At 38.3% G+C, this 16,398-nt stretch overlaps 1 protein-coding gene across 1 annotated transcript in view; it reads right to left on the bottom strand.

Moving 5' to 3' along the window:
* Positions 1 to 16,398, bottom strand: part of CADM2 (cell adhesion molecule 2) — a gene marked incomplete at its 3' end in the record, with an annotated part of 671,230 nt that overhangs the window by 408,164 nt on the left and 246,668 nt on the right. The window lies entirely within an intron of this gene.

Below are 16,398 nucleotides of genomic sequence, written 5' to 3'. Positions count from 1 at the left end.
AAGGCACTGATTTTTGCACCAAGTATTTATCCCTCCATCACTGACTACTACGGCAATACAGAGATGTTCTGTGGTTTCCAGTTGAAGACAGTCATTTTGTCTACCATGGAGAAATAAGTTATATTTCTGGAAGTACTTACAGATACTGTTTATATTAATTAATATAATTAAAATTATAATAAATTATATTAAAAAATAAAATTAAATATATTTTCAGCTAGCAATATATGAACTGCTCTAATTATTTTTAGTTAACTAAAACTATAGCATTTTAATTCATTTTTTCAGCTAGTATGATCATGTGCAATTTTGGAATATGGCTAAAGATCTTCTTCTGGATCTATTCTTTATATCATCAATTTTATGATACCAGCCATTTGTGACTCATTATTAGTCCTCACACTGGGTAGCTAAATTTAATATTGGATGTCCATTTACAGCAAATACCCATAAATTCATCAATGACATATTACCATAGCATTAACTTTTAATACAGACATAGGAAGGATAAACTTCAATAGATTTAATTTTAAACAGTTCTTCTCATGACTGCCGTAATGGTTTAATGACAGAGATTTTCAAAGGAAAAAAAAAAAAAAAAAAAAAAAAGTATGGAAAATGAAATAAAGCTGTCCTTAAAGAGCAAAAGCTCACAGAATTTTGAAGAAGAGTTCAGCAGTTGTCAATGCCAATAGAATTTAATGGAGTAGATACAAGGCAAAAGACAAAATCAATATCTAGGTGTTTGTGCTTCATTTCTTTGTAGTTGTCAAACCTTTGAAGTTGTTAAATAAGGACTTATAGAGTAAGAATAGACGTCTACTTTGACATTTCCTTAATGCCATGTCAAGAACCCAGAAACTCATGTGTAAAAAAAAATGCATATGATATGGAAAAGAAACTCAATCTTAGAACCATATGATTTGAAAACTGCTTGTGTAAGTCGTCCGATTATTTTCATACAACACAAACAAGAACCATAAAAAACACCCTCTCAAGTTTCTAAACCTCTGGTGAGGGGAAAAAGAAAAATAATAAAAAATTTCCATGATAAATATGTTTTGAAACAAAGACACTTTAGCATGCATGTACAGAATAGAAGGGTATCACTTTGCAGGCTTAAATGATTGTATGATAGGAGATCACATTCTTTAAGAATCCTCTGTTGAAGTGTTTCTCTGAAGCAATTGTTGCTTTCCACCCTACAATCAAAAACCAGCTCTTCAGTCAGTTAATAATACAGTCATCTTTCACAAATCTCACATGAGTCCACAGTCCCTCCATGAAAACCCAGATCATTCAGAGCCACCGTCCCCTCTCCATAAAGTGCCATGAAGTTGCTATCAGCTGTCCCTACCTCCAGCGGGGCTTGGACCTGCAAAGGCAAAAGACAAGTTTTGCTCTAGCAGGATGCTACTGCCTCCCAGCCAGCCACTCTGTGCTGTGGAGCTGGAGCAAGTCAACCCAATCATATAGCAACCATTGGGAGACATTTGTAAAAGGGGAATTTAGGGCAGAATAAACTGGAAAATAAATTCAAGCCCCTGTGCTAACTCCCAGGTGGGTAGTTCCTGGGCTCTGATTCATGATGGTTGCCTGATTAAGCTGCAGCAGAGGTTAGTATTACCTCCCCCACCCTTCCACCACTCCCCCCCCCCCAAAAAAAAAAAAAAAAAAGAAAAAAAAAAGTAATAATAATAATAAATTTGGCAGTTAAAATAAACCAACAGTTCGAGGGACTTAATTTCTTCAACTGCTGCAGCTAAATCCTGCAGGGATTCTGAAGCAGATCTCTCAGGTACCACAGCTCATTGTCTGGCATATTAAAATAAACAGAAATGTCCTTTGGGTTATGTTAACACTGCAGTGGCTCCAGAGTTGCCACTGTTTCATGGTCCCCACTCCTGGGACAGAAGCTTGCAGCAGGGAAAGGGAAGGGCAGACACAGGCAGGATCTTCCTCAGCTTCCCAGCAAGAACTGGCAAAGATCACAAATCAGAGCTCTTACTCTGACCCAGAAGTACCTTGTCTAGTTTGGGATAATCTACTTTGTAATTGTAAAATAGGTACTGCACTTAAAATTCACATCCTAACTTATTCTGTATTCATCCCATTATGCAGAGATACATGAGAAAGTAACATTAATAGCTTCAAATTTATATCGAAGTAAAACACTAGTATTTACATTTTGTAAGTACAAGTGTTTCTATTAGTAGTTCAATTAAAAAAAAAAAAAAAATCTTTCAAATAGGTATTGCACAATGCCATCAGTGTAAAGGAACTGAATGATCAGGAAGGGTCAAATCTGAACCATCCTGAGGACTGGAACAAAGTTAAAACCTGCATTCCTTCAAAAACAGAAGTACACAGGGTAACAGCAAAGCAGCAATACCTCCTTGCTGGCTTTCTGTGTGCATTTAATTCTGTTGGTACAAACTTATTACTCTGACAGCCATTTTATTCCTTCACATATTTCTGGAGGCCTGAGGACAGATTAGGCACATTAATTTTCCTTCAAGGTCACTCCTTTACTGCAGCTAAAGGAGAAGCTCACAATTCCTGAGTATTCTTGTCTTCTGATGATTTGGATACTTAAGGAATTAATTTTAATTTAGACAAAATAGGCAGAATTTTGAAAGATGGAAATCTTCTTGGGAAACTGATCTCTTGATACTGGTTAGCATAGCCCGTGGTTTCTCTTTTTTGCTTCTCAGTGTCCACCTTGGCTAGCACAGGACTTCTCTCCAGGCACTCAGCAAAGGGTTTGTCAGAGACAACAATTTTGTTACAACCATGACTGTGATCCTTGCAGCCTGCTTGGGCTGCAATTCCATAAAACTCTATTACAGGCTTCTGACAGAGGTATTGAAAATAGAATTGGCATAATTGAAATTCAATGTGGGGCTGATTTTGTATTTTGGATGTCTGAATTTCATTAGGACTATTCATTTTTCCATGACAACACATAATTAAAACAAACACTACTAGACACTGCTGCATTGAGGGTGTTTTTCCTGCTACCGAGGTCTCATTTTCATTTTAGGAAATTTTGTAGAAATGCAAACCGATGGGAAGGAGACTCCAGAGAATATTTTGTCCTCCAGTAACACGTATGGATGAGATGACTTGCTGAGCAACACATTGTTAACAACTTTCAGGTTTTGAACAAAAGTAGGAGGGGGGTTAGTTTGCATGCTGTTTGCTTTAAGAAGGTAGCATATAATCAAAACAAGATCTCCCACAGGACAGATTCTTTAGTAGCAAAGGAAGGAAGGAAAGCATTACCCCAGACATTTGATACAGAGGGTATGACAAGAAGAAGAACAAAGGAACAATTCAATACCATTTATTCTTGCTGTAGCCATAGAAAGTGCTACAAGGAATAGCAGGCACGTTAGAAAACACTGCTGCTGCAGCATCTACTTAAGGACAGAGGTAGCCAAATGAAGGAGGTGACTGTCAGCTGCAAGGCATGTCCTCATCCAATGCCACCCCCTGTTAGATGAAGTTCAGAGTAATCCCAGTTTCTCAGCTGGTATGGAAAGGTCCTTATTCTGCCTCACAGTAAGCAAACCTAATTTTTGCTGCTATGATAGCTTTGCTCTTTGAAAAGTACTTTTGCAATTTCTTGACAGCAGTTTATGGAAACCACCACAATACAAATGATAATGTATATGCAATAATCTTCTACTTCAGAAACAGGAGCACCTAGTTCAGGGTCACAAATGGATAATTACATTTCAATACTTCCTCATTTCATGCTTTATCATCAAGACCTGGTTTGCCACTGCCAGCTTTTGGTGCCAGTCAACAGAGACTACCGAGAACTATGTGGTGATTCACTTGACCATTCAATTACTCCAGCTCCATTATTTCTAGTCAGAACTCAGCATAGCATTAACTCCCAAGGGAGTACATGTTCAGTGAGTAAAGGAATATAATTACATCAAAACACTTAGACACAAGACTTGAAAAGTTTCATAGTTGTGAAAGGGGTGGGAAGAAGTTCCACAGGAGCTTCTGCTTTCTAATTTTGCAGGAAGGAAACAACCTTATGAATCCCTTGTTCAGGCACTAAAAGTAAGGGTAGAATTTGAAGTCCTAAACTGATCCATAAATTTCTTGTTCATTAAAGTTACTAACTCAACAAAAATAAAATTGAAACATTGTACGTTATCTGATCTCTTGCTTTCATCATTGGCTAGTTTCCAGTTAATTACAGTGAATTAATTACATTTTAAATTATTGTTGCTGAATCTATCAACAATTTGCATTTGGTGCAAATATTCAAGTTTTGCAGAAGCAGAAACAGTTATGCTTTATCTTTATCTTATACCAGTTGTACAGCAAATAATTGCATAACATAGTATAACTATATTATATGGAAAACAGCAACCAAATCTACTTTGGCATAAACTCAGCGACAAGCTTTAATCTATGACAAAATTATGTTTTAATGTACAGATTAAAAGCTATGCTGTTGTAATTCCATAAATAAAATTACTCATACGACAATATAAAAAGAGAGGTGTCTCTAGAGAGGTGTCTCTTCTATGATTTGCCACTGTGGACAAAACCACTGGATCGGACCAGAGGCTGAAGATTATTTCAGTAACTCTGCCTGGGAGTGACTGTGAACACTGATTTAGAAACTTTCTCCCAGAATTTCCCTCAGAAGTTGTTCTATATACCCCAAAGGGGGGAGAAAAAACAAAAATCAAAACAAAACAAAACAAAACAAAAAAACAAAAAACAAAAAAAAAAAAAGATGAGAGTTATTGAAAACCCCAGTGGACTCTGAAGGAGGAAATGAGTTAGATTTCAAGAGAGTTGTTTGAACAATGAAGAACAAGGGTGTCATCTGCTCTGCTGGGCAAGACAACCGATCTTTCCTGCTCACTCAACTATTTTTGGTAAATGTATGCAAACACTGAACCAAAACGCAATTATATGACATAATTCAGTTCCACAAACAAGCACTGTAATTTGATTTGGGAATGCTCAAACACTTCACTCATTACTATAAATATCTAAAGAAACCCATGTACGTGGAGCATTTCAGAACCTTCAGTGCTGACAACCACCTTTTCATCTGCTCCTTTTGCAGCAGCTTTTGATGGGGTATGAATTTCACCATCACTGGTCTTCACTTCTTCCTGCTTGAACTTTTTGAGCCCAGACTGTCTGATCGCCCCAGCCCTGCAGCTGCTGTCGGTGTGCTCTTCAGCAGCCCCTCCATCTCCTCTGCCTGCCTGCTCGCCCCCGCTTCCCATAATCTCCCCTTGGCTGTGATGAATTTGACTGCTACCTTCAGACAAATCATCCCCAAATGCACTTCACCAACTCTACACAATCTGATATCTCCAGCTGTCAAGCAGAAAATGTGCATTTGATGATGGCTTAAAGTGTAACATTATTCTGTCTCTAAAGTGAAATAGGGAATGCTAACAGTCTCTGTATTTTATTTTAATGTTGTGTCTGTGTTCAAAAGTCTCATTAAGCAGTGCTACACTTTTCCCTTTGTGAAGGATGCTTCTGTAATGCTTTTTCCTATGGGTGTAACAAAAATATACATGAATCACCTTTATTTGTGAGATTATCTGTTGGAAGTTCTTTGTACACTCTAAGTTTAGGAAATAATTTCTTTCGTTTTGGCAGATCTGTATTCCACCTGACAAAAAAAGTCACATAAAAATGCATTGTTTGTCTACATTATTTATTTTTTTGTCACCTCCATATAGCATTATAGACCTGTGTTCCATTTAGGGCAAAAATTTTGGTGATGTATGAAGCGAAGACATAGCTAAATATTAAAACAGTGCTCACCACAATGACAAGTTTGAAGAGTGGAAGAGTGGAACAGAAGCTCTTTGGTAAGGTAATATGAATAGCTGACAACTCTAAGGAGACAGAGCTTATATTGCTCTGTGAAAGTATACAGCCACTGTCACATCAAAACAAAGTTACTTGGAAGGAGAGAGGAATAGTATAAAACTGTCCTTGAAAGAAAAAAAAAAAAAAAAAAAAAAGTTTAATTTACCTTATTCTTCTGATGATACTAATACTGTAAATGTTACTATTTTTATTAACTAGAGGAAACCCATGCTCAAGAATACTTGAGAAAATTTAAAGATACAGAAATGCAGTTCCATTCAGAGTATCAAATTGACTGAAATCATTTGTCAGTTCTACTAGTCCCCTGGCCCCTCAAATATGGCTCCAAAAGCTCATTTCACATTCCTGCTACGTGTTAATTATCCACTGAACTCCATCTTTGTAAACAGCAGGTGATAAAGTGCAATCACATTCATTCAGAAGCAGTATATCTCTTCCATTTTTTCTCAGCATACTAAATAAAATAACTTTCCTACAGTGGGTATTGGCTGTAATTTTACGGTGAAACTTATCTTTTTGTTGTTGCTTCAGGTTCATTATCACCTTTATGGCCTACATCTGTTTTTGGAGGAAACCTCTGGCCATAGGCTACTTCTTTGTATTTGTGCATCTTCCTGAAGCTACAATTTCTACAGCAAAGTAATACAGTATGGTTATTTCCAAGTCATTGAACTAAGTATATCAAGAGAAGGAAATAGATCAGCAACAGTATGTCAAACCGTGATTATATTTTAATCATAAAACTGAATATTTTTTTCCAAATTATCCAAAATAATGTACATAATTTTGTCTGCAACAGATCCCATGGAGAAGTTGTTTTCAAACCCCACCAGGATTCCTTTTAAAACACTTTTTTTTTTTTTTTTAAATTAAGCAAATGGCTTCTATGAAAAACTACATATGTTTGATATGATGTGTGGCTCTGTCTCAGTGAGCTCTTAAGTCAAAGTTTATCACAGATGGGCAATAACTTCTCTATCTAACAACAAGAAACTTTTAAATCATGAGAACAACAAAAAAGACATTTTATTGGCTAAGAAGTTCTTGTATATCTTGTCTATCCATGTTTAGACCTCACTTCTATCTAGAAAATATGAAAGTCATGCAGATCCTGGAGAAGAGACATACTAAGAAGTATATGATGACTCCAGTACTCAGCTCTGTATATTCCAATTAAAGTATTTTCAAATCAAGATTATTATGCATTCAAAATTCAGGTTTGCTCTAGAAATTCCATGGGTTCATTACATAAAACTAACACTGATACAATACTGATGACAAAACCAGAACACATTTGGAATGCACTATTTCATCTTTCCTATTTTTATTAACAAATATTGGTTGAGAATACGGGCACTATGAATGAAACTAACCTCACCAGTATTAAAACTTCCAGAAAACAAGAATGCCTGAACACAAGAAGAAAGTATTATTGGTAGTGAATGTATAGCAATATGCTCAAAAGTACTCAGAAAAAATTATTTAATTTTGTTTATTTTATCTGCCTCCTTGCTGCATAAATGACAACTACCATCATAAAGTTAGTCAAATAAAAAGTTTAAAATCTGTAGTCTCTTCACCTCTTCAGATAAAGGAATCAGGATTTAATTTATCTTCCAAATGAGGAAATATATTTATTGGAAGTGGGTAAACTAAATAAAGTAATTAATTATTGAAAAAAATCAACTTTTTTTTTTTTTTCTGTGTTCTTAAGTGTGTAAGGGAAAACATAGAGTGGCCTTTTAAACATAACTGAATTTCCCTGACAATCCAGAGGTTTCTATACCTCCCAATCAAGCAAAAGGCTGTACAGCCAATTCAAATCCACTCTATTCTTCACGTGGACTCATCCTTTAAGCTAAGAGATGCAGCAGATTAAAAATACTCAGCCTACTGTAAAATAAAAACAGAGTGAGAGAAAGAATGAGAGATATATAGAGAAATGCAGAGACACAAAGAGATGAGATGAAAGGTAGAAGGAGGGGAGGGGGAAGAGAGTGAGAAGAGACAGAAAGGAAACAATGAGGATTGAAAGAGAAACAGAGACTACAAAGAGTGAAGAATGGTTTGTGTGTCCACAAGAATCCCACGACTACATTAGAACTCGTGGAAGCATGCCAATACCGGCACAAAATTAGTAATGTTATCTTCTTCCCAATAGTGGTAGCCACCACAAGTAAAAGGTGAAGAGAGCTGGAAGCCGTCCCAGAATTTAATTTTCTCAGGAAAGCACTCAGCAGATAATTCTATTAAATTCTAAAATGCTGGATAAGAAAAAAATAATCCCAAGTTTAAATTGCATGTCTGCATAGACTGTGCAAGGTGATTTTTTTTCTCTTCTCTCTTTTTTTTTTTTTTTTTCTTTAATAGAGCAACCCAGGAAAAAGAGAAATGACTTAAGCATCTAAGAATGGTCATTAAGGGTCTCCAGAGATAGAGAGGGAAATCTAGCAAATGTGTGTCCAAATTTGAGTCTTTTAAACCTTATATTGCTTTTTCTATTTAGAGTTAATTTGTTTAAGCATGCACAGTGAGAGTAACATCTGGCAAAAGGATACAACTTCTTATTAGAATCATGTCAAATGGCTTATTAATAAAAGCAATATAATAGGGAACTCCTTAATATGTGATACTAAAAGGAAATCAATTACATTTGTGAGTCATAACAAATCACAGTTTAAAATTGCAAGATGTAATACGCAGGAAGGACTCTACTGAATTTATTCTACCACTCAGTTCTAACTTTAACAGGTGGAAACCATTTGAAGGGAATTTACTGTTAACTAATTATAATTCCCCTATCTATTTATCTCTATATGTTTGTGCCTATAAGGTGCATGAGTAGTACTTTAGTAACACTGAAGATGAATACAAATTTTAATACCACGTAAAGCAAGTCTCCCTTTCATTGGTAGCAAAAAGCGATGCTATGAGGTGGGACAGTACCCATGAAATGACAAGGGCTACTTGCATTTATTTGGAACCAAATATAGATTATATTTTGTGAAACACAACTGGAAAAATTAAGCCATTACTCGCTGCTGAGTTTCAAGATGAGTACTCAAAGAACAGTCAAATGCCTGTGTTTATGTCAGGGGAGAGGTGGGAAGAGGAATTAATTTATCTACATAATGATGTAGAAAAACCCCAACTAACCAGCATAAGAAACTCAAAAACAAAACAAAACAAAACAACAACAACAAAATCACTTCTGTCTTGATGATAAAAAAGGAGCAAAAGTAAATAAAAGTAAATGAAAATAAAATACACAGACTTACTGTAGAAGCTAGAGGTTTCTTTTTTCATCCAGAAGAGACCTATTACCTCTAAAGCAAATGTGTATTTCCTCTTCTCTCTCCCCAAAACTGATTGATTTACAGTTGAATGTCCTATCATCCACTCATGAGACTTTTATTTATTTATTTATTAATTTAATGGACAATCCTACCATATATAAATAAAATTATAAATAATCTTATAAATAATCACATCTCTTAAAGAAAAGGTAAAAGAGATACAAAGCCTGAATAAGATACGAAGTGTTTCTTGTCCTACCATGGTAACTGTATAAGAATTTCGCATTTGCTCATGGAGTTGTTATCTTTAAAAAAAATACACAAAGAAGTTGAAAAGAATAAAGTTATTAATAAATATCTTAAGTCATTTGTTTTGGATTTTGCAAGTCCTCCTGTCTAAGCATAACAAAATATTTCATAAGTAATAATGATTTGGCTTTAAAATCATCGTGTGGGATAATTATGTGTAATGGTTTACATAAGTACTTTTCCTTTAATTTAGAGTTTAAGGATAAAGTTTAAGAGTTTAAGATACTGACTTTCATCAGTATTCTTGAAATACATGTATATAAAATGACATTGCTAAGGCAGGCAGAGTAGTAGGTAGAGAGAGTAGACAGTGAAACAAAGTCATGTCTTCATGATTCAAAATAACATGAAAGAAAAGAAGAAATACTAATGTTCAGATATATGTTTGGTCAATTACATATATCACACATATATATACACAGAGGTGCCATGAAAAATATTTATGAGCAGAAATTTGCTTTTTTTTCTATAATCACATAAATGCATGCCAAATCGAAGATGCATAAACATCTAAGAGAAATTCTTTATAGTTCCCTGAATGCAAAAATTTTGTTTAACTTTAAACCATAAGACTAAAAAGCAGGAGGATATTTAAATATCTACAGTTACTACAGTATGTTAAAATGTAATCAAAACAGGAAATGTTAAATTTTTCTATGAAGTAGAAGGTCACATGATGATCATTATATATTTAACTTAAAATATGAAAAAATGAGTAAATGTTGCATAAAATATTAATTATATAGAAAGAAAAGTCAAAGAAATTTGGGGGTAAGGGGTAATAAATTTTTCTGTATTGATATAAGACAAAAGTTAATAGCAGTTTTCCTATATATTATTACAACAGCAGAGTTGTGCTGTGTACTGCAAGTTGGTTTGAATATTTTAATAGCAACCTATTGATATATAGATGAGCAAGTATAGTACTATATCAACAGGAAGTTTTATCAAAACAAGTATTAAATTATGAATGGATAACTTGGGGCTTTTTAAACATCAGGAGAACATGCCTTCCTTAAATCCCATTTAAAGATTTGAATTTAGGCCACATGAATGGAAATTTTGATTGGCAGAGTCACTAGTGAAACAGGTATTCTGACGACTGTTATAAACAAAGTATTAACAGTATGTTTTATTCTAAAATAACTTAAAAATATATCTTTTATTAATGTATATTTACACATAATAAAAACTTCCCAAAATGCATGAGGGTGAATATTGAGCATTTCTAGTTCCCATGGTTACAGAAAAAGATGAATTTGATAGCAGAAGTATTTATAGTTGTATGTTTTGGAAATTGTAAGACTGTTAGGATCTACTCTTTAAACGTACTTTTTTTCTGGACCTTTTACCTTTCATGCTTTATTGTTGCATAACGTGTGTTCACGAGAGTTTTCGTGTACATAAAATCTCTAATACAGGCACAGAGAGTATTCAATTACTTTTAAAATTAGAAATATCAGTATTGAAATTTAGGAGACTTGATATGAAGATTATTCATATCACCTCAGTATATGGTAAACTTAAATTATAATGTAAGAAAAAATCCACCTCCCATGACCCAAAGAATGGCAAATAAATGAAAAATAGTATTTTCTATAATAATAAATTCTAACAAAATAGAGAAATTAGAATATTGGATTTTTTGAAGATTAAATTAGCACAGAAATACTGCCTTTAATATGAAGAATTTGAAAGGCCCCACTGAAATGAATTCAATGTTTAATAATCTGGTCTTTCATATAAAAGAATGAGAAAGTTTGGCAAAACTACTGTAAATCCCTTGATCTACACCAAGACTAGACCAAAACAGTGGCATTTGCTGATTAAATGATGAAATTTGATGAAAAGATGAAAAGTAAATGATGAATTTTCCTAAAGTGTTTCTAAAAAGATCACTGTTAAGGAAGATCCAGGGCACTGGAAACTTGGAAAACACTCATATCAAGTGTTGTCACGTATATTTTCTAAGGGCAGAAAAGAAGCAGCATTCTAATGATAATGCCAATGTTTCTGTTTCGTTGTATCCACTGCCAGTATTGACTTCCCAAAACATTCCTCAGAGCAGTGAGTTGTTAGATAATGTGGAAGTTCAGTTAAAAAATATTTCAGCATTCCTTGTGTATTTAAATCTATTGATTAAAAATAACAAAAGCTAGAACAAGGTTTATTGCATACATGAAATAAACACCTGGAATATCACAAAATGTGTTTTAAGAAACATCTCCCTACCTTATTAAAAACCAAGCACTCTGAGGATGAAATAATATCTGCCACATGTGTGGAACTTCTGGATTATCATCAGGGGAAGCATAGAGGGGATGGATCACTTAAGAGTGAAAAGATATATCAGTTAAGCAACATAAATTGGTTTCAAAACTGACTTCTGCTGGGAAGGGGAAAGTTTTCAATTTAATTCTTTCTAGTCGCTTGCTTAGTTAATACTGCTGCCTGACCCTTTACCATCAAAAATTGGAAAAAACAAGTCATCTTGCTGCCAGTGAGTAAAACACACTGTGCACAGCAGAATACCAATTCAGCCTGCAAAGCTGGTTTCATTCCCATTTGTTGTCTTTTTCTTTTCCTGGTGAAGTACATCATTAATGAAGACTACAAAAAAGCATGGTGATTTGTTTTTCATGTTAACCTCTTCAGCTCACTACTAAACAAAGTACAACAGACTGTAGCGCTACTGGAATGCTGGCATCAAACCTGCCCCATTTTCTTCTGCTTGCTTTAACAAAAAAAAAGTAAAAATGCTATGCAGACAACTGATATAAGTCATAACTTTGTCCAAAAATTTGATAATGTAATCTACTTTCATTATAGCTTACTGGGAGCTCATGTACAATTTGAATTTAAAGAAAACATATTCACTGAAAGCTTCCCACAGGTAAAATCTCTGTTTAATATTGTAGCAATCTGAAGCTTCAAGTTAGGCTACAAAGACTTATTCATTTGCTTTGTTGGAGACACAACTTTACTCACTTATATTAACTTTTTCTTAATGCTTAATGAGGATATGTGTTAATTATCCAGGTAAAATTTACTGTACGTATTGTCTCAGTCTTAAAGAAGCTTATAATGCTTTCCTCCTGATTAATACACAGCATTATGTTTACTTGTCAACTTACCTAATAAATCCATTCTCCAAATTCCTTAACTAACAGTCATAAAATAAACATCTTAAAATAACATTTTGAATCACCTTCATAAGTTTGATTAGCATTATCATTCCTTGATTTTTACATCCCTGGTATGCTCTTTATAGTTTTTATCTTTTTTTCCTTGGATTGAAAAGTCATTCTGGTTGATTTCTTCTCAAGCTGAATCCTTCTAGACTCCTTCATCAAGCAGTCACTGTTCCTGGAGAACAGAAACCTGACATGCATCGAAATGATTGGCTACTCCAAGTCCTGTCAAAACACCACTGAGCCCTACCCTGTCACAGCTGGAAGCGTCATGGAACAAGGTTTCCACCCTATCGTTATCACAGCCCTTTTGCAGGCTGAAGAAGCAGATGGGCTTTACCAGCCTCACAGTCTGAGGTGATCCTTTTCAACAAACTAAACATCCTCAGTGACAGGAAGATTTTCTGGTGTCAGCCCCAGGGTTTGAGAGGTGGCGGCGGGACGATGGGGAAAACAGAAAGGCTGGTGGGGTGAAGGTTAGACATCTAGGTGGGATGCTTGTGAGAGCTATTATCAGGCTAATGACAACCTTCGTCCAGAAAAAAAAACAATTTAATCTATCAGGGTTTTACAAGACAGATCTTTCCACCCTTTTGCAGACAGGCAGAATAGATGGGAGAGAAGCCTCTGCCCCACGTGCCCATGTACCAATTCTCCTTCTGTTGACTCTATCAGCTATGAACTCAAAAGATCTTGTAAACAACAATAAAGCTTGGAAACACCTCTTGCAAACATAATTCCTATGAATTATCCTTGAATTATCCACTTGCCGAGGCAATCAGCTCTGGGGCAGAGGCGTTCTGCAGTGGAGCAGGGGATCGGACAGACGGGGCTAATTTTTCCAGCATTGAGCCCACGTGAGGGAGCCACCAGGACCCAGCAGCCCTCGCAAGGGAGGTGAACGAGGTGTAGGAGGAGCCAGAAGTCCCCACTCCCCAGCCATTCAAAAGCTGCCCCTAGGGCGCACAGGCAACCAGAAGCGCATTGACCAGGATGGGCAAACAGGGTGTGGCATGTCAGAAGGGAGTGGCACGGCAGTTAGCGCAGCAGTTCGCACAGGAAGGGCAGAGCGTTCCCCCCCCACACCCACCCACCCATGCAAACAACTCCTCTAATGGCTGTCTACCATTGCTAAGCTGCAATGGTCTCCACCAGGCACAGTGCTTTCTCTACGAAGTCTGTACACACCCAGACTGACTGCCCACTCAAAACTGTGGCAGTTCAGGTCTCTGGATGCATGGAGTGCCTGAGCCTGTTGCTACCACCTGCAGGGGGCAGAGAGACTGTGTGCGTGAGGTGCGAGCAGGTGGACGACCTGGTCCGCCTGGTGGCTGAACTCAAGGAGGAGGTCGAGAGGTTGAGGGATATCAGGGAAAGTGAGCAGGAGATAGACTTGTGGAGCGACTCCCTGCACGGCCTGAAGGACAGGTACCGGGGTGAGAAACCCCAAATGGGGGTGGACCCCCTGCCCCGTTGCTGTCGGGTGGAGGGAGGGGATATAGGAGTTGAGGAGGTATGGAAACAGGTCCCTGCTCGACATCGCAGGCGATGCCCCCCCCACTGGCCCCACCTTCCCAGGTGCCCTTACGCAACAGGTTTGAGGCCCTGGAGCTTGAGAGAGTCCAGTAGCTGAGGAAGAGGTAGAAAGTCTGCCCAGGAGGATGCCTAGGGCAAGGAAGTCAACTCCACACCTCAGGACTGCCTCCACCAGGACAGAAAGAAGGGTGATTGTTGTGGGTGACTCCTTTCTCAGGGGAACAGAGGGCCCTATTTGTCGGCCTGACCCTACCCGTAGGGAAGTCTGCTGCCTCCCTGGGGCCAGGGTCAGGGACATTGCCAGAAAGCTTCCCAAAGTCCAGGCTGGCAGTGATGACATTGAAGAGAGAAGCCTGAAGACTATCAAACGGGGCTTTAGGGGACTGGGATGGTTAGTGGATGGAGTGGGAGTATAGGTGGTGTTTTCGTCCATCCCTACGGTGGCAGGGAGGGGTACAGAGAGGACACGGAAAGCCCACCTGATAAACATGTGGCTCAGAGGATGGTGCCAACACAGAAATTTTGTGTTGGTTTTTTTTGACCATGGGGTGCTTTACTCAGCACCTGGCCTGATGGATGCAGACGGGTCCCTATCTCTAAGGGGAAAATGGATCCTAGGCCAGTAGCTGGCGGGGCTCATTGAGAGGGCTTTCAACTAGCTAAGAAGGGAGATGGGACTGAAATAAGGCTTGTTAGAGCTGTGCCAGTGGTAACAATGACAAGGATGGGAGAGAAGGCAATGGCCCAACTGAAGTGCATCTACACTAATGCACGCAGCATGGGTAACAAACAGGAGGAGCTGGAAGCCATCGTGCGGCAGGCAGGATATGACTTGGTGACCATCACGGAAACGTGGTGGGACCACTCTTATGACTGTAGTGCTGCAATGTCTGGCTATAGGCTCTTCAGAAGGGACAGGCAGCACGGAAGGGGTGGTGGTGTGGCTCTCTATATCAGAGAGAGTTTTGATGTCGTGGAACTTGAGGCTGGGAATGACAAGGTTGAGTCCTTATGGGTTAGGATCAGCGGGAAGGCCAACAAGGCAAGCATCCTGGTGGGGGGTCTGTTATAGATCGCCAAACCAGGATGAGGAGACTGATGAGGAGTTCTACAGGCAGTTGCCAAAAGTTGCAAAATCGTCAGCACTTGTTCTCGTGGGGGACTTCAACTTCCCAGATATATCCTGGAAGCACAACACAGCCCAGAGAAAGCAGTCTAGGAGGTTTCTGGAGAGCGTGGAAGATAGCTTCCTGATGCAGCTGGTTAGTGAGCCTACCAGGGGAGGTGCCCCACTAGACCTTCTCTTCACAGAGAAGGACTGGTGGGAGATGTGGTGGTTGGAAACTGTCTTGGGCAGAGTGACCATGAAATGGTAGAGTTCTCCATTCTTGGAGAAGCCAGGAAGGGGACCAGTAAAACCGCTGTATTGGACTTCTGGAGGGCCGACTTTGAACTGTTTAGGTCACTGGTTGGCAGAGTCCCTTGGGAGGCAATTCTGAAGGGCAGAGGAGTGCAGGAAGGCTGGGCACTCTTCAAGAAGGAAATCTTAATGGCACAGGAGCGGTCTGTCCCCACGTGCCCAAAGACGAGCCGACGGGGAAGAAGACCGGCCTGGCTCAACAGAGAATTGTGGCTTGAGCTTAGAAGGAAAAAGAGGGTTTACAATCTTTGGAAAAGAGGGCGGGCCACTCAGGAGGACTATAAGGATGTTGTGAGGCAGTGCAGGGACAAAATTAGAAAGGCCAAAGCTCGTCTGGAGCTCAATCTGGCTACTGCCATCAAAGACAAAAAAAAAAGGTGTTTTTTCAAATACATCAACACAAAATGGAGGACTAAGGAGAATCTCCAGCCTTTACTGGATGCGGGGGGGAACTTAGTTACAAGAGACGAGGAAAAGGTGGAGGTGTTTAATGCCTTCTTTGCCTCAGTCTTTAGTGGCAAAACCAGTTGCTCTCTGGATACCCAGTACCCTGAACTGGTGGAAGGGGATGGGGAGCAGAATGTGGCCTTCACTTTCCGTGAGGAAATGGTTGGTGATCTGCTATGGCGCTTGGATGTACGCAAGTCGATGGGGCCAGATGGCATCCACCTGAGGGTACTGAGAGAACTGGCGGAGGAGCTGGCCAAGCCGCTTTCCATCATTTATCAACAGTCCTGGCTACCGAGGAAGG

This window comes from Aythya marila (genome assembly GCF_965140915.1).
Source record: "Aythya marila genome assembly, chromosome: 1".
Taxonomy (NCBI): Eukaryota; Metazoa; Chordata; class Aves; order Anseriformes; family Anatidae; genus Aythya; species Aythya marila.
Note: the sequence above shows the minus strand (reverse complement) of the source record. Positions and strands in the feature narration are given on the sequence as shown.